The sequence below is a fragment of the Phodopus roborovskii genome, unplaced genomic scaffold (assembly GCF_943737965.1).
Source record: "Phodopus roborovskii unplaced genomic scaffold, PHOROB, whole genome shotgun sequence".
NCBI lineage: Eukaryota > Metazoa > Chordata > Mammalia > Rodentia > Cricetidae > Phodopus > Phodopus roborovskii.
In genome coordinates, this window is record NW_026125543.1 from 6,018,214 (window position 1) to 6,037,500 (window position 19,287).

General features: G+C 36.9%; 1 protein-coding gene across 18 annotated transcripts in view; it reads left to right on the top strand.

Moving 5' to 3' along the window:
• Mbnl1 (muscleblind like splicing regulator 1) overlaps positions 1 to 19,287 on the top strand; it is a 164,418-nt gene that overhangs the window by 74,003 nt on the left and 71,128 nt on the right. The window contains exon 1 of one of the 18 annotated variants that reach the window (XM_051177025.1): positions 7,389 to 7,764. The exons of the other annotated variants lie outside the window; for them this stretch is intronic. The gene's annotated coding sequence lies outside the window, so the exon portion shown is untranslated. Of the gene's footprint in view, positions 1 to 7,388; positions 7,765 to 19,287 lie in introns of those variants that run through there. 18 annotated transcript variants of the gene reach the window in all.

Below are 19,287 nucleotides of genomic sequence, written 5' to 3' on the forward strand. Positions count from 1 at the left end.
GAGGTTAAGGAAGCTGAAAATAAAAGACTTGTAGTGTTCCTCAGTGGAGCTGATTTACTTAGCTTAGGCTACTGTGTTGGCTGTGGGGAAAGAAAATCTTACATGTCCTTCACAACAGTTGGGGTCCCATTCAGATATTACATGCAAATAGAAGTGTTCTGTGTGTCTGGGTTGTATGTGCTCTTTGAAACAGTCTTTGCTTATATAGAACACTTATTTGTCTGCAGTTAAAGAAGTACAGATATCAAAATATTCTGAGTCATTTCTGTGACCTTCTACAAGTGTTAGTAGTAAGTAAATATATATATATATATATATATATATTTCAGAACCCATAAGTGAAAAAGCCAAAAAAATAGACTATTTGCATGCACATATTGGTAAAACTCTGTTAATTTCCTGTTTGGAGTAAAAGTAGTAAGGATATGCAAAAAGCTGATTTTTCTGAGACTTCTCACATGTCAAATGGGAATAGTAACACGCCTGTCTCAAAAACAGGTGATGAGAATGGAGTGGACTGAATGCAAGAATATAGACCTCAGGTTTATGCAAGAGTATGAACATCAGATGGCATGCAAGAGTATTAACATCAGACCATTATTTCTGTATTAGACACTTTAGCCAGGTATGGCCCACTTGAATGACATTTTTAGCTCATGATGAAGGTAGATATCAGCAGGGACTCTTTTTCTTATACCACTTGGTTATTTGTGATGTCATTTGTTGTGTTACAAATGTATCCATACTTAATAGAAATGTGATTCTTATTTGTCCATCTTTTAGACATTCTTTTAAAATCTGTCAACTGTTTTTTTAATTAGATATCAGGACACAATCATCTCTATCTGGGAAAACATACTTTTCTCAGTTAAAAGTAAAAAGGAGTATTGAAATATTGAAATAGAGATAAAAACACCTATTTCAGAGATTCTAGATTTCTTTTCATTTTGTGTATGGAATATATAAGTGGGTATCATGGGAATGTAAAATACAGTGAGCCACTTTGGTTTGCTGATTTATCTGTCAATTACAACATTTTCATTGTTCACGTGCACAAAATTTGCTGAGGTGAATTGTAATACCTAACAAAATAACCAGGTAGTACAAATGCTAAATGCCCACTAAGAGCCCAGCTTTTCCTACCTTCCCCTGTCCCATGCATGACAGAAAGGGAAATATTTATTTTCTAAACTATAGAAGACAAACACTATCTCAAACACTGGAAGTGTTTTCCTGGAGTGGACACAGTAAGTCATCCTAAGTCACTTGAGCAGTTTCTTTAGCCAGTAGTATTTAAAGCATCAGATTGTGGGGGGAAATGACTCAGGGGTGTGTGTTGCACAGTTAGAACATTTCACTTTTAGGACACCATTTCCCCACACATCTCTCCCTACTAAATACTGGTGACTATCCACTACGGAAATGCACTAAAACCTCACCCATTTTTAGCTGTGTTCACTGTATTTGTGTTTATTAATATCTTGTTTTCACATGAAGCCTTGTTCAAGGAATTGAGTCTAAGGAATGGGCCCAGTAATAGCTGATGAATTTAAAGAGGTACTTAGCTTATTTATCTATAAACACTGGCTTTCATGATATTTTAAAGTGAGTTTCCATGACTAGGTACTTATACTTGAACCTTAACATCTGCACTACCCCTACCATCAGCTAGAAATAACTACTACAGATAGTATGAGCTTTAGATAGGTTGAAAAATAAATCATAATTTATATGTCTCTGTCCCTGTTTATATATGTCTGTATAACAGCATAAATGGTGACAGGTCTTCCTAGCTATCACTTATAATGCCAAGGCAACAAAATAATTTGACTGTCAGGTTGGATGGGAATATTGTGGGTTCAGTGCCAACCTGGGCTTCATTATGAGATCCTCTCTTACAAATAAATCCTATTTACCTATAAACCCATCTTTTGCATAAATAATCTATGAGGTTGCTTGATATTTTTCACCAAAAGATGTCAGGGTGTACACTTTTTTTGTTTTTTTTTTTTTTGCATTTTTGTGTTAAATTCAGTGTTCCTACTGGAGGCTGAGACAGATTTAAATCTGTTATTAACTGGTGAGCATATCTAGATCATTCCGTGTAATATGTAACACCACTACATATGTGATGTTGACTAGAAACTGGTTATAACTGTCCATCTCCTTTTAGAAATAGTTTAGAATAAATAAACGTACATGTTATATCATGTAGGGAGCCCGCATAAGCAACTAAAGAAGTTGTTGGTAAATTGGTAAATGCTGACAGTGGCTGTATTTCTTAAAGCTTATGGCTGAGTTGTAAGCAGGGGGAAAGTGCTTTCATCCAAGGAATGTGCTCCCAAAATTTTCATGGATTCTTTTTGTTCTAACTTTTACTAAGTTTCAACTAAACAAGCAGAAGGCAGCACTGCTCACCTCTCCCCTTCTGCCCCCCCTCCCACCCCAGTTCAAGCTAGGCTGGCAGCCAGTGCAAGAACTGGCTTGGCTACTGTATTATTTTTGCCTTAACGTTAGGAACCTGGCCACCTGATTTGAATTGGCTGGTCTGATAGACTGATTCCACTGGTCCAAGTTGGTTTCAGCCCATATCTCATGGTATGGCCCTTGAATTTCTTAAGCTATGTGTGAACTCATAATTACTGTCTCAGCTTTACACATAATTAGATCAATGGGCTGAGATGCTGGTAAAAATGCCAGAGTCATGGTAAGGCCTCAGAAGAGATGACTAGTTTAGAAAAATGTGTCAATTGCATTAGTTCTTGACAGTCTAACATGTTAGAGAAATGTGTTCACCTGTGTAAACGTAAATTCATATTTGTATGTATCCAAAATGGAATGGATCTTGGCAGAGTCTCTTCCCTCCATGGTTCTGGCCAGACATGTCATCACTTGCTCCCACTCTTGAAGTCAAGAAGTCCACTTTCAGGAGTCTGCAGAGGATGGGCAGAAGGTGACAGTGTTGCAGGTGCATTCTCAAGTCTATGTTTTCCTTCTTTGTCAGGGTTATGACAAAGCATTCACCTTGCTGTGTTAATGGAAAACATAGGAGAAACATGCTAAAAGTCTTTGTACACAGGCTTGCAGTTTGACCAATGAGGATAATTTTCTACTATGCACAGAATGTGCTTTCATGTTCATAATTCTCTAATAAGGTTGTGATAGTCATGTTAATCTTTTTTACTTCCCCTTGAACTGTTTAATTTCTAAAGAAATAAATCCTGTTATCGTTTGTATCTCTAGGATTGAGCTTCTAGACAAGTTGTTTAAATGCCTGCTAATGCTCTGTTTTCCAGTCTTATTCTAATGAAAAGAAAATAAGCAAGTAATGACATCAGAATGGTAATGAAATATGGAAACAGAAGCATTGTTCATTCTGTTAAAATCACAAGAAGGGCTGTGTCCCCATGTAGTTGGAGTGTTGTACAGATTATCAAAACAGTGGCCTTTGCAAGACTGTTTCTATGCCAAGAAGGCAGATCTATTTTACAATTGAGAAAAATCTCATGGTAGCAATTATTTTACATGGAAACTTTCTTTCAGCAAATGGTTTTAGGGCAGTTAATTTGTTACTAGGGGTATGAAGGATAAAGAAAGTATAAAAGGGTAAATGTGGTTCCCTTACAATAAATGTTTGAGAACAGTTTTCTGTATAGAATTGGATACTTTGTATCTCATAGTAACAGTGTTCATAGCACTTGTTTGGAGAACAGATTTTAAGTATGATCACAGGAAAACACCTGTTTTGACACTTGGTGTGGGATAAGTGCAAACACATGGGTAGTCTGTGTGGGTGTGGAATAAACAAGAATGCTTTGGCTAGCATCCTGCAGGGTGTGGATTTGACAGTATTCCAGCTACTGCTGCCACGGCTGCTGCTAATACTGTGGGATGGAAAATGGCTGACCAGGAAACTACTAACTTTTAGTACTGAAGCAGTTGAACAGAATACATTGTTTAAGGGAAGCATCTAGAATCCTTTCAGTGGCACCATGACAAGCAGAAACTGTATATTATCCACTGAAGATGAAGTATGGATTTGGCTAGTGGACGCTGGTGAGTCAGGCAAATGGGAAGCCACTTAACTAAGATGTTGTGAGGTAGGTTAGCTTTTCAGGATTCCATGGGAAGAGAGCCTCTGAGGCTGTGTACATTGAAAGCTTGTTTAAGAAAGCAGCCATGTGTTAGTGCTGGGTCTGTAGCTTGCTTGTGTTTTATAAGCAGAGCTGGCATTTACGCACAGATAAGGTTAATTCTCAAGCTAGATTGACAATTTGGCCAAAGGGATATAGTTTTCCATGGAATTTTTTAGTCTCCATCTTGCCATACTTGAGTCATAGTTACACTTTCCTAGATGAAAGTGTAACTTTCTAACGCTCGCCTGCTTTATTCCTACTAGTAAGTTATAGATTTCAAATTAAGTTGTTTGATGTGTATGATTCTTGTCAGAAACGTTATTTTCAAATAGAGATAATTATATATATATATGCTTTTATTATATGCTTATTATTGCTTGTAATATATGCTTCTATTAATCAGATAGTTGTATAGGTTGTATCTTACTTGTTATGATAAAACATGTGGCAGACCTTGGCAGATTTCATGGCAGCTGAGGGTGACCCAGGTGGAGGGACAAACATAGCTAGCAGATAGAGCTTAGTGAGAAATTTTATAAAACGGGGAGGGAGGGGAAAAGGAAAGAGGAAAGAGGTAAAGAGACACAGACACCAACCGAGAGAGGACAAAAGAGGAGAGGGAGACAGGAAAAGACCATTGGCCCCAGAGGAACAGCAGAATAGGAAAGAGAGCATAAGTGGGCAGAGGTCTGTCTTTTAAAGGGTCCTTTGCACCTGTGTACAGAATATGCAACATGGAACCCTGGGCTGACCAGGGTACTGCCTGAGGGCATTCTGCCAAGTGACAGGGGCAGGCCAGCATAATGCCTGAGTCCTTATATCACCTTTGTATTTATGCATTAGTATTCTGAGTGAGCTAGTATTTTCTGTCTTCAATATAGAGTTCACTTTTGGCATAGAGGTATATTTTCTCAGGATTGATATCAGACACTAATAACATACTCATTAACAGCTTACTTGTATATTTTTTTCATGGATTGAAAGAAATACTAATTTTCTGTAACTCTATAGACCACACATTTTCCTAGAATAATTAACCTATACTAATAGACATTTAATAGATATTATGTAAAATCTGTAACAGTTACATTTGAGAACATAAGTGAATGGCAAATGCTCTGGCAAGTATGCCAAAAGAAATGTGTTTAAATTTCATTTTATTTTAACAAATATGCAACCTTTAGCAGTTGACACTCAACCCCATCATTACATTCTGAGTCCTTCTGATGTTATGTAGGAGGTTCTGAGAGATAGGTTTGGATGCATTTGTTAGGAGTATTTAATGTTTAACATTATTCAGGTATCTCATGTTTGTTTTTATTACCAGCATATTTTATTTATAGAAAAAAAACAACTACTATTTTTTGTTTCTACTGAATGACATACCATTTAGTCTAAAAAGACTTATAAATAAATGGATTAATTTTACCATGTTAGATCACCATTTGTTTACACATGTTTTTGTTATTGATCCATTTAGATGGGATTGAAAAACGTAAATGCAGAACTGCAAAGTAAAATTTATTGGTTAAATTTAAAGTCAGATGATCTTACTATGTAATAGGTCATCTTCCTAACCCCTGCTGTCAGGTTCATTCATTGATTCTTAAACCTAGCTCAGTCATATGATGTTTTGAAATGTTAAGTCTATGTTCAAATCAAAATCCAAACCTACTGAAGGAGGAATGCTAAATGGAGATGGAGGTCTGGTGCAATATCTTAATGTACAAAAGGTATTTGCCATGCAAACTTGGAGACCCAGACTCACCATGGAAAGAAAGACTTCACAGGAATGACCTCTGCCTTTTTATATGTACCTCCTCACCCCCCCACACTATAAATAACAGATTTTGAAAAACAGAAATTGTCCTTTACCTTTTATAAAATCCCAGTTTCTTCCAAATTAACATTCTAATTGGGTAGTGAGAGCTGACTATATTGTAGTATTTACAGTATTTGGTCTTTGGTGACTTATCAGATATAGGTAGACTTACCCTCTCTCAAATAAACAGCTTCATTTCATACATCATTAACTGTGTATTTTGGAAATGGGAAAAGGAATTAACTTTTGTTTTAAAAGGATTATTTTAAATAGTCGCTAGATTACTAGAGTTTTTATGTACCAAGTAAACAGATTATTGTTAGCATTTCAGTTGCTTTGAATTTGAAATTGATAGCCAAAGTGGAGAATTGCAAACACATTGTGTAATAGGGTCTTTTCACACCTATTTCCAAATGTTCAAAACAAGTCTATGGTACTATGTATGGTTAATTTGCTCATAATTTTAAACAGGTAGAATTCCTAAGTTATCTCAGTCATTTTTATCTGATATATGGTAGATATTATTAACATCTTTTCAATGTTTATACTTAGTTTCTAGTTTCATTCAGATTACCAAAGCAGTCACCCTGAGATCTAGCTCCTGCACGATCTAGTGGTTCATAGTAAGCAACTTGGTATGAGCTCCTCAAGGCTCGTGGGAGTTGAAGAGCTCTGAGGTCTGGGTAACAAAGTCTCTGAACCTTCATGGAAAGTGCAGCATTGTATGGCATGGGCAGTCATCAGAATCTTGGACATGAGAGGTTCACCAGAAAGAACTGGCACACTTGCCTTCCACTCTGATTTTCTTTTGCCTTTGTTAGTTCCATCTTTTGCTCTTGTCAAGCCTGTACCCTCCTTGAATACCTGCCTGTTTTGTACCAAATTCTTCATCATCAAATTCCCCACCACTTACCGTCATCTGTTTCTGGTTGAAAGTGATGTACTTGATTAAATGTATGTTGCACAATTAGAAAATAATTATTTTATCAAGTAGTTTTTTTTTTAAATAATTGAGTTTAATCTCTGTGTCTTCCTGTTTTCTCTTCTAATTCTAGACAGCTTTGGCTTTATACCTCTTGCCTGTGGACCAGCTTCCTGAGAGCTTTTTTTATTTTTATTTTTTTCAGTTATAAATTAATTTGATGTGAAGGTTGCAATGACAGGGTATAGTAATCTTATGCCACTTTTGGAATTTTAACATTAGTACAGCAGGCATGCTATAACATGATGTGTTCCTCACTTTTCTTTCTAGAACTAGATCTCCATGCCCCTTCATCCATGTTTTGGCTTTTCATGGGATGCGTGAATGGCTGCCCCCATGTATTTTGTTGCACCTCTCCATTGCTCCTTGTGTTCTGGTGGGAATCTTGGTGATTCTTCTCAATTGCTACCTGAGCGAGCTCTGTGCTGGTTGCTGCTCTTCTCCCAGGGTCCTGTGCTGGCTGGTCATGTCTCTGCCTCCTTGGCACTGTCCATGGCAGAACCATGGTCCCTGGATGGCTGCCTCTAAACCCTTGTGAGGGTGGGGAATATTCCTCCCCCTGCTGCTACAATTGAGCTCTGTGCTGGGTACCACAGAGCCTTCCACACTTGCTTTCAGTTGCTAAGGCTTCCCAAGCTTTGGCTGTGGCTCAGAGGTCCTACTGTCCAAACCCTGAAACTTTCCTAGCCTTGATACTCAGTGGTAGCAGCAGGTGTTGGGATTTCTCCGACTCTTAAGGCCTTGGGAGGAAGAGAGTGGCTGTTGACATAGACCTCAAGAATTGTAAGAATACACCAGGAAACTTCTCCAGAAGATATGTGAAGGTAAGATTCTGATTTCTCTAGGAAATTATTTCAGATGTATAGAAAACAAAATCTCTAGCAGCGGGTATAATGTAAATGTAAATGTACTCACTTAGTAGTGAGTACATAGAGGACTCTTGTTTGGTAACGTAGCCATAACTTGTCCTGTAATGGACAATTACTTATTGCAAACACTTCTCAGGGGTGGGGTGGTTCTGTGTGAACTTTACATTTTTAGTCTATTTTACTTATAATAAAATTTTGGTATTGGACAGATTTTAAAGCATTTACTCCATGATTTGAATTGAAGTTTTGAAGCATGTTGGTTTTTCACTTCACAATCTTGTTTGTATATCAACAAAAAGTAAGATTGTTTTTGAGATTTAAAAGGGTAAAACAATAAAATAGAAATCTGATATTTTACCAAAACTATCTCCAATATTTTTCTTAAACCAAAAAAGATGAAATGAGTTGTCTCCTTACATTCTTCTAACTGGGAAATAGAAGTACATCTCTGGTTGGGTACCAGAGCACTTGTCCTTCCTTGGAGTTCCTGCAGACATTCAAGCACTCTACTAATGCAGCAGGTTTTCCATCTTCTCTCCTTTTCCCTCCCCCTATATGTCAGAAACACACACACACACACACACACACACACACACACACACACACACGATGATGATCTTGCACTACAGCCCAGGCTGTCCTGAAACTTACTAGTATAATCCAGCCAGTCTCAATTCTTAGAGGTTTTCCATCTGAGTCTCTTGCTCTGGAGTCAAAACTTTGATCTGTTTTCAGTTTTCTTAAGGGATATCCCACTACCTCTAGTTAATGTGGGAAAGGCACCTGTGACTGGGTAAAGGCTCTGGGTTGAGTGCTAGTGTTGTTGTTACCGAGTTCTGGGAAGAAGAGGCACAAACCATGTGTACAGCACCGTGCCAGCCTTCAGCTCATATCTTACATACTTCACCTGCTCCTCATAGGGCTCTGCAAACTTTCTTATTTCAGCATTACTATCAACTCATAACTTTTTAAACTCTGATATCTTAATCAGTACTCCTAGCTGGAGTGAAGGCTCTTATTTCCAAAACCAAAACCAAACCCAATTTTATTAGTAAAGTTAAAGTATATGCTTTCTAGTAACGTTACAAATTGAAAAATATATTGGGTAATATGTGTTTCTGTTCTGTATTACAACTCATTTGTCATTTAAAAATAACAATATGGAGTGCAAGGATTACAGTTAAGTGTGCCTTGACTACACCTCCCTTGTGTCTCTCCAGAGATTCTATATTCTTTTGGGATGAAATATCAGATGAAAGTAAGAATGTCAGGTGTTTGCGCCAATTCTAAAAATAAGGTCCAGGTCCCAGGTCCTGCATAACTCAGCTAAGCTGGAAACTTATACTTGTCCATCCCCACCTTTCCTTTCCCTCCCTGGAACGGAAACCTCTCTATGGGGTGGGGTGGGGGTGCAGAATGTTTACAGTAAATGTTGAATTAAGCAAACATAACATTTTTATTTTTTATTTTGCTTACTATGGTAAATAAGTCAAAGTCTGTAAGCGTAATTAATGTCCATGTAGAAAAGAAATAACAATGCAGACCTGTGCTTAGTCAGAACCCGTTGAATGGAAAGATAACTGTGGGGATATGAGCAGGTGCTGATGTTTTGGATACTTTAGAGTTTTGCTGTTGAAAGAAAAACATTCCTATTTATTATTCATTTTTATGTAGAACTAAAGGAATATTGGTTAGTTTTACAGAATTAAAATGATATCTTAGCTAATTTTCATATTTTAATTGATTATCTACCTTAGAATCACATCTCATTTTTTCCTCTGGAAAACTTGAAGTAGGGATCTGAGGGAGGTGAGAGAAGAGTAGGGGAGAATATAATGATAGTACATTTTATACCTATATGAAATTGTCAAGTAAAATTTATAAGCACAGGAACACTGAAGATACTATTACCATTGCATCATGAGGATGATGAAAGCATGACCTTATATAAAGACGAATAGCCCACTACGGTCTTCAATCCAGGTTCTTCACTCTGGACTGACACCAGGTACTGTAGCTATAGAAGTTGTCTGTAGGATCCCTGCTCTATGAAATCCTGGGCATTGAATACCAGCCTTCTGTTCTCATCCTTTGGGTGGATAGCTCAGTGCTAACAAGGGGAATCAACACAGCCCCCGTTCGGTTCATTCTGGGCTGCTATTCCCTTTCTGGCTTGTGACCTTGGGATGTTTAAGTACAGTCTTCTGTCGGCTGTAGTCTCACCCTCTCTAAAATATGCATAATATTATCTCCTTGTCAGAGATTTTATGAAGACTTAATTTAATGAGACAGTTTGTGCCAGCACTTAGTCCAGTGGCCAGCATACAGAAAATGGTGAAAGTGTGGCTGTTACTATGTCATCTTCCCAAGGTCACACAGATAGAAAATGATTGAGTCACAATTCAAACACAAGTGTTTCTGAATGAAAAAGTAAATAAAACTAGAACGGAGACATACACATGCACATCATGTACAACAGAGACTATAAAACAAAGGCCATTCTTTTTCTGGACCTTGAACCCTTGTTTTCCCTCTCACTTAATCATGTATATTTAATTGCAAAGAGAGATATTTGATTGCAAAGGGAGAAATAAGCACATGTGAGTGATGGTAAGTGGGTCACATGAACTTTTAAAGTGAAAATTGGAATTTCACCTCCAGTATTCAGAAGCCATGATCTTAGACAAATTTCTTAACTGCTCTACTGTTTCTTATATATTATGGTAGCAATATTAAAATTAAAGAAGTGTTGCATGTGCTATCGCAGACATTAAATGATGCAAATACAAATCAAAGGCTCAAATAACTATTGGCTTTTATTAACTGTTGACTGAGATGTAAACATCTATTTAACAGAGTAGTGTCTTTATCAAAAAGACATGTCTGGTTAGTGAAAACCATTTAAAGATAGATAGGGCTTCCATTTTCTAAGAATGTGACTGTTTTCCCTATCAGAGCCTTGTCATGTCACAGACAGACAGTAGACTGGGGGGAGGAGGGGAAGACACCATCAAGGAATAAACTCAAATAATTGGAAAAGGGGCAGACATTCTTTTCATCTCACCTGATGTTTATTACTAACACTGGAATGTCCCAGATAGTGATAGTAATGCCAGTTGCACAGACGATAGAATATTCTTTTAGCCTTTGTTCTCTGAAGCAGAACCAAAACTAGCAGTGAATGCTCATCCTGAAGAGAGAGGGTCATTAAAATTAAAATATCAAGGTTTAGCTTTGAATTGAATGTTTCCCATGGTAAGTATTGAGTATTGTGTTCAAGGTATTGTTTTTTTTTTTTTTCAAATAAAGTTCTTGCAGCTCTTTGACCTCTCTTATTAGGTTTTGAAATCTTACTATATTTCAAAAGCTTAAGGCCAGGGATATTAATGTATTGGTTTATAATCTCAGCATAGTATCTTGAATAAAGTGGACACCTAACATATGTTTAAATAAAATTAAGGGGAATGTATTTCAGAAATGGGTAAGAAGATTGACTTTAGGGTCTAATGGTACCACAGTGATTAGAAAGAAAGACTCACTTGGAGTAAAAGGACAGATTAAGAGAGATGCTTGTGTGGTCATATTTTCTAATGCCTGGCCAAAGACATAGAAGAACTGAAATGTGAAGTATAGTTCTTAGCCCAGGAATAAAGTGTTTAAAAACACTCATGATGCACATAACACCCCTAAAGAGTGGAGAGCTAAAGGAACCTGTCTACATTTTGTTTGTGGTTTTCATGCTAACAATATTCCTGGCATTAGAAACTCAATTTGGTGCCCGACTATGGATGGGGAAAGTGTTAGAAATATTATAATTGATATATATATGTTTATGAAGAAATTCTCAAAATATGGTTTAAAATGCACAATATTGTGAAATACTAATTTGCAACAATAAAGTCATGGAGTTATATGGATGAAAGAGAAAGTATAATTCTAAACTCTGAAATATTTGCAGTGGGTTATTGGAATAGCTTTGATGTTTGTTTGATATTAAAACCCTAACTGCTCTTTTAATGTTTATTCACAGATTTGGTAAGGCAAAGTTTTCTCTCATCCCTTATTAAAACTAGAAGACTTAAAAAAAAAAAAGAAAGGAAAATGTTGCATGTTCAAAGCAAATAATTTTTGTTGATCTAAAACCACAAGGCAAAACTGATGGTCCTTTGGGTTGCTAACCATCACACTCAGCTCAAATCACACACTTTATGAGCAGTAATTGTGGCCACATACAGGGAAGGAGTAGGACCATTCACTGGCTCCTGCAGGAGTGAGTTCGGCTCCATGAAAGAGGCATTCTAGTGTCTAAGCTATGTGCATTCATGCCTTGTATTCAGATTCTGGGGAGTGTATGCTGTCATCCGAAAAGAGCATGTTTAGAAAATATCAGATGAGAGGAAAAATCAAACTGCATGAGCACATGTTCCATGAACATTTGTGTCTTAATTTGAAAAAGACCATATGTTGCAGCAGTACTCCAGTAAGTTTTACATAGTGCTGAACTTTCCAGAATATCCAGAACAAACATAAATCAAGTACACATTTCAAAATTCTTTACTATAAAATCATACACAGGTGTAAAGATGAACATAGGATTGATTGTGAATGGAGAAACATTGGAACTAACACAGCACCTCATTTAAAAAAATGTGGAGTTCCTCTGGGCCAGTATTATTTTTCGATGTGAATATGGATAGTATTTTTCCTTTGCCTTTCTGGTTCTGATGTTTGAATTACATAGTTTTGCCTTGGTGGCAAAACTTACTTCTTCTCTTAATACTGTGTACCTTCTTTTTCATTTGGTTTCTTACTTTCTCATGCCTGCATTTAGTTTTTGTTGGCAGCTTGATGTTTGTGTTTTAATTAGATGCTAACTCGGGGATATTATTGAAACAGTATGTATTAATTTATAAAAATGAGACCCATCATGAAATCTTTTACACATGAATAACTTGTGTAAATAGCGTGCCAGTTTCCTTCCTTCCCATTTATTTGTCATAGAATGTGTTTATGGCAGTTTAATTTGCTTTATTTTCTCCTGTTGTCAATATAAGATAGCATGGTGTAAATGAAATCAATGAGGTCTCTCCCTAAGGAGAATTTTCTTCTGAGGAACAAAAAATTTCAATGCTAAAGGTGAAGAAAATATTATAAAGTGAATATAAACATTTATGCTATATGATGTAATTTACAGAAATTTTATGATGATTCTAGTAAAACTAGAAATGTTCTAGTTTAGCTTTGTGGTTAAGACTACCAGTTTCAGAGCCAGAGAAGCCCAGAAACCCAACATCATGTGCTGGCAGAGCTACCACGGGGAAGGTACATGACTGTGTTACACTGAGGAACATCAGTTTCTTAATCTTTGTAGTGGATATAATAATATACCATAGAATTTTTTGTATATTAGATAGAAATTTAGATTGCATTGAGCCATGCCTGAAATACATCAAATACTGAGTAAGTTTGTTTTGCTTTAATGTCTTGTTTAATGAGAACTGAAGGAAATGAGTCTGAGAAGGAAAATAAAATGTAGTAAAAATTATCCAGTTTAGAAGTCAACAGGGTCAAATCTGCAAGTATCATGAGCTCACTCACAGTCACCGGTAAGGGAGAAGACAGAGTTAAGCCAGAGACAGAAATCACAGGAAGTCCTTGGCAGGGATTGTTGTTTGTATAGAAGCCCTTCGGAACATGTTACCATTCCATCACTGAGTCTACTTGAGGTCAGTCCTTCATGTTGATATATAGTTGGGCAACATACCATGGTTACCTTCTTACAACCCTTACAATCCAGATATTTTACATAACACAAGCCAGGTTAATGAATTTTGAAACGCCCCATATTTATTTTTTACTCCACGTAGCTGTACATATTCCTGTGAAGGCTTCTTTTATAGATTTTTGCACATGCTATTTATTGTCATTTGGGATAAGTCTGATGATTATCATACTAACTACATAAACAATAATTATCCCCACAGTTTTCATAGAGTAACTCCAGTGTTTGTTTGTTTGTTTCTTCTTCTTCTTCTTCTTCTTCTTCTTCTTCTTCTTCTTCTTCTTCTTCTTCTTCTTCTTCTTCTTTTTTTTTTTTTCTTTTCTTTTTTTTGAGATAGGATTTATCTGTGCTGACCCAGCTGTCCTGGAACTCATTTTGTAGACCAGGCTGGCCCTGAACTGACAGATCTTTCTGCCTCTGCCTTTTGAGTGTTGGAATTAAACCACCACCTCCTCAGTGGACCTTTTGATGGCTCTTCTCAGATTAGGAAAACAGGGCTGTGCAGTTATGTTTTGAAGTTTGCCTAGGCTGTTTGAAGTCAACATTGTCATTTACTTCAAAAAGTGAAGTCGAGCAAGAGGAGACCATTAAAACTCTGACATAGCAAAAGCTTCCCAAATTGTTTTCTGACCCTGTGATGGAGAGCTCTGAGGCCTGTTAGTGCAGTGGGTATGGTGACAGGATCTGTCCAGCCTGTACACAGACTTTTGTTGGATTGAACCCTGAGAAAATGAGTAATGTATTTGACATTTTCAAAGTCTGATATTGAAGGATTGAGCTTGGTTCTCATATGTAAGTACAACTTTGTAATTATCCTAGCATATTTGTAAACACTTCACAAACTCAAATAACAAAAACTAGTAATAACTTTATTCAGGTACTGTTAAGATTGCAGTATAGAAACAGATTTCTTGAAAATGGCATGTAAACTCAGAGGCAGTTCATTTAGACCCATTCTAGGATAAAAGCTATTTAAAAAGTATTTTTTACTGAGGTCAAAGTAACATTTAAAACAAACAAAAACTAAAAATTTGAAGCTGGTGCACAGGCGTATAATCCCAACTGTGCGACAGATTGATGCAGGGTAGAAAAGTCAAAGCCTGCTTGGGCTACCAGGCAAATTCGCCAGCCTGGTCAACTTAGCAAGAAGCCTTGTCTGAAAAAGAACAAGAAAATATTTTTTTAAGTGTTGTGTTTAGGCAGTGGTATTGCAGTTGCCTAGCATATACGATGCTCTAGGTGCAATACCTAGAACCCCCCCCCCCACAAAACAAACAAACAAACAAAAAAACAAAAGAAAATATCCCAGACACTTTTGATTATTTTAAAACTGGCATTACCTTCATAAAAATGGTATTTTACAGTTCCACAAAATGTATTGAAACTACCATTTTTCCAATTTAAAGCTATATAGCATTTAGGTTTCATGTTTTCCATGGATGTTCTTCTGCTAGTAGCTAAGATATGCTGACTCATTTGGAGAAAGGTGAATTTCTACTGAAGGTTTTTAATATATTTGGAGTTTTCAAAGGAAGTCAAGAGCCTTGTAATGAAGGGGACCAGAAGCCAGGTAAGAAGATGGCAAGCAAAGCCTGGACTCGGTGTGAGCTCTCAGCTTTCCAAGGCTGCTTGGGTTCTTCACACGGCTGCCTCAATGCCTGTGTTCTCTTTGCTTCCTTCTTGGGACAGTCTTCCAGAAAGTGATGCCTAGTGAATGGAGGTGTAGAAGAGGGTTGGGAAGCCAGTCTTCCCCCCTCAGTCTTACCATTTCTTAAGAACATTAAAGTAGAAAAGGAAATTATATTTAGAATTGGCAGTATAAAAGTTTAACACATCTAGAATGAGGGAGAAGTGTTTAAATACTATTTTCCATTAAACTAAGTCATGTAGGTTTAAGAGTCAGGTGATATTTAAAATTTGGTCCTAAAGAATTTCACAGGTATTTCCTAAGTGAGAAAGTAATACAATGGGAGGAAGGGTAGGGTATAGAAGACAGAACCATCCGCTCATTATGGAGAAAATGTATTTTTGACTAACACTAGAGAATGGAGGATGTACTATATCAACAAAAAGAATGTCCTGAAAGGGCTGGATGTGTCCAATGTGTGTGATGAGAGTGTATGAGTAAAAATTTATTTGGGTGAACAAATGAATGACTATTAATTTACTAAATTGGGTGTTCTGTCACTTCTTTATTAGTTTAAGAAAAAGAAACCTGTTTTAAGTGCTACAAAATTTATTGAGATTTATTAAAATTTATCGACTGGCTTAATCAATTTTAAATGAGAAAGAAAAAGGTGTTTTGTACCTTTCCAAAACAGCTTCTCGAAGTCCTAGCTTTCAGTTTCATCTGTGCTATACTGTAGAATGTACTGTGTTGTTCTGCCTAGAGGACAGAACTAAAGGAGAGAGGCTGGCTGTCATTTCTGACTCCTCCTAATACTATGACACTATTTAGTTGCTGTTTTCCATAGTCCTCCACCTTAAACAATACAGCCACACTCCCACCTGTATGCACTTTAGGAAAACAGGTAGTGCTTTGAAAATAGTAGCACAAAGCAGGCACAATACATGTTTTGTGTTATGCTATTGTTGCTTCTTTTTCCCCATGGTGATAAGAAAATATATCAGGTAATAACCCCAAGGAGTAAAATGTTGATGATTGGGCCTGGGGCATTGTCCTTTGTTAAGAAAAGAAATACTCTTATTGAGAATTTCATAAGTGGATACTATATTTACATTTCCCTCCTTCCTTCAGTTTTTCTCATGTCTCTCCTATTCCTTCTTAAATCTATGACCTCTTATTTTTTAATTTTAATTGGTGTGTGTGTGTGTGTGTGTGTGTGTGTGTGTGTGTGTGTGTGTGTATGTGTGTGAAGTTTATAAGTACAACCTGTTGAGATCATTTATGTTTAGGGCTGACCTCATGGAATTTACTAATCTACAAGAATCCTCATCCCTGAAGATTGATTCTCGCATCTTCAGGAACTTGGAATGCTTCTAGTGTTGAAGCCTTCTGAGATTTTCCCCATCCATGTTATCATGGGAATTTGGTGGTATCATTGTTTTAGATATTGTTTAGAGAGGGAAGTAAGTGTCAGCTGGGAAAGCAGCACAGAGGAGGCTGTTGAAGGATAGTGAAATCACAAATTGTTTTTCCATTAAGTGAGGTCACACGCAGCAGTGGAAAGCCAAAGTATGAAAAATCTCTAACGAGAAAATGTGGGTAAAGTTGTGGTTGGGTCAGAAAATATCTGCCTTGAAGCTTGACTGACACTGACATAGAAAAAGTATCAAGGAGACCCTGCCTGGACAATGAGATTGTTTTTAACATTATCAACTCAAAACTTCCAGGCCCTTGTCTTTGTCTAGGTGATTCTCTGCCCCTATCCAAACTCTTTTAGTAGACTTTTTTTTTTAAAGTCTTTTAACCTTTTGCTTGTTTTATGTAGCCCCACCTTCACAGAATATTGTGAAGAAAAAGCTTGTGTCCTGTCCATGTATGCATTGGCTTAACCCTCTCCATTCATGGGTTTTAATGGATTTCAGAAACTGTCAGTGGGAGTCGATTAGCAGGAGATGGACTTTATAGGCCTGCCCTACAACTACATGCTTGGCTTGGAGGCTACTTACCTAAGTGAACCCTAATAGCAATTTCCAAATCCTTGATTTTTAATGACTATGACAGGATATTATATCAGACGTTTTTGATCTTGCTAGTAGTATTACAGTATAAGAACACAGAGCCCAGAAGCATAGAATACAAAGACACATAATTTGTTGTAGAAAGTGGAAATACTTGATTAAAACAGAAAATAGATAAGACTAAAATTTGCAAAGCGAATACTTGCTGAGTGCTATATCTAGCAGTCAGAAACAAAAAGCAAAAAAACCCAAACTGAATTGTCATTGACTTCAGTCTGTACTTGTATAAACATAAGACCTTTTCTAGAATAGTCTAATTTATATATATTATATATATTAGGCTAGCTTATGTCAGAAGTTAAATACTAAAGATTGGGTTTGTCTCTATGATTGTTAATTTTTTCTATGAATTGAAAACTTAAATGCTTCGTGGTGGTGGTGCACACATTTAATCCCAGCACTCAGGAGGCAGAGGCTAGTCTGGTCTACAGATCAAATTCCAGCATAGCCAGGGATACACAGAGAAACCCTGTCTTGAAAAAGCACCATCACCAACTCCACCACCAATAAAATTTCCCCCACAACTTGTTAATGTTTCATTACAATGTAATTTCATAGTTGAGTTTTAGTTCTTTAATCTTAACAACTCTTCTGTTAGTCTTTATTTACATCTTCATATTGAAGTGATATTGAAAATTATACTGTTGTATGTAAACACATTAGGGAGGTGTCTAATGTGGGTTATTTAAGGGCATACTACTGGTTTTTAAGTCATGCTGTCTTTACACAAGTTATTGTAAATGACAGTTATACCATCTGTAAGTGAGGACTACATCCCAGAGATGCTGTTTGAGAAGTGTCTAGGTGCTACAGCGCACAAAGCATCCACACTGGCCTCCCATGTGGCAAAGCCTCCTTACATATTATTGTTTTATTTTTGGATGCTATTTCAAGCTTCAGGAGTCCATTCTTGATACCTTCTAGTATTACTCTGAGCTTCTGCTTCACTACTGTTGGTACATATTATTTGCTGAAAAAAAAATTCTAGGCATAAACTGTTTATTATTTTCATGATTTCTGATTCAAAATTATATTTAAAGTGAAAAGTATTGCTGTTATAATTTCCAAATTATGCAAAGCTATAGAATTTTTAATTTTAGACGCTCAATTTTATTCTTCTTGTAAGCCTTTGCTTCAAGACAGTATAGAAGGAGACATAGAAAAGACAAAACATTTAGTTTAAGTAAAAGGAAAGAAATGGCTTTGTTCCTATCTTCATTTATCTGTACCTGTTGGTACTGATCATCATCACTTAAAATATTGATCTTGACTATTCTGCAATTGCATAAATCTGATAAATCTGGTTCCCTCCAGATGATCCCTGGAGAGCACAAGCACAAAGATCCTTTTCCTGCACTGTAGAGAAAGGCTTAAGGAACAATTTTTTTTTTTTTTTGCCCCAGATTACATCTCTTTCTCTCAACCACTCCCTGAACTGTTCCATCTCCCTGGAGTGTTAGAACACTCTACTTCCTCACTCATCTTCTTGTAAAACCTATTCTGAGTGTGGTCCCACAGCACACCCAGCTCTTCTGAGAGCTTCTGTGGCTCTATTGCTTAGGCACTGCGGGATGTTTCCACAGTATCCAGAATTGGCTCCTAGCATAAGCACTTGCCTGAGGTGCAGGTAGGACCAACACTTTGTGGTACTGGAATGGCTTTATTCTGGAATAGCTATTTGGTTTCCTCATTGGAATATGTTCATCCTTACTTAATAAGGACATACATGGACATACTTGTTTGGGTTATGTCCTATGTTCTTAAGTCTGTGTAAGTCTGCTTTGTGAGTGATAACATACAGAAGTGTAGAACCAAGCCTTGCAGTAAAGCACAGACTTTAACTATGAATGTCAGGTATGAATTGTTCATATGAGACAGAGGGCTGTAATCAGCGTCACCCTGATAACAGGTGTCATCTTGATAACAGTGCTTGGCTCAGAAAGGTTAATGTCTTAGAGATGTGACTAATACACTCCTTCATCAGGAGGCTC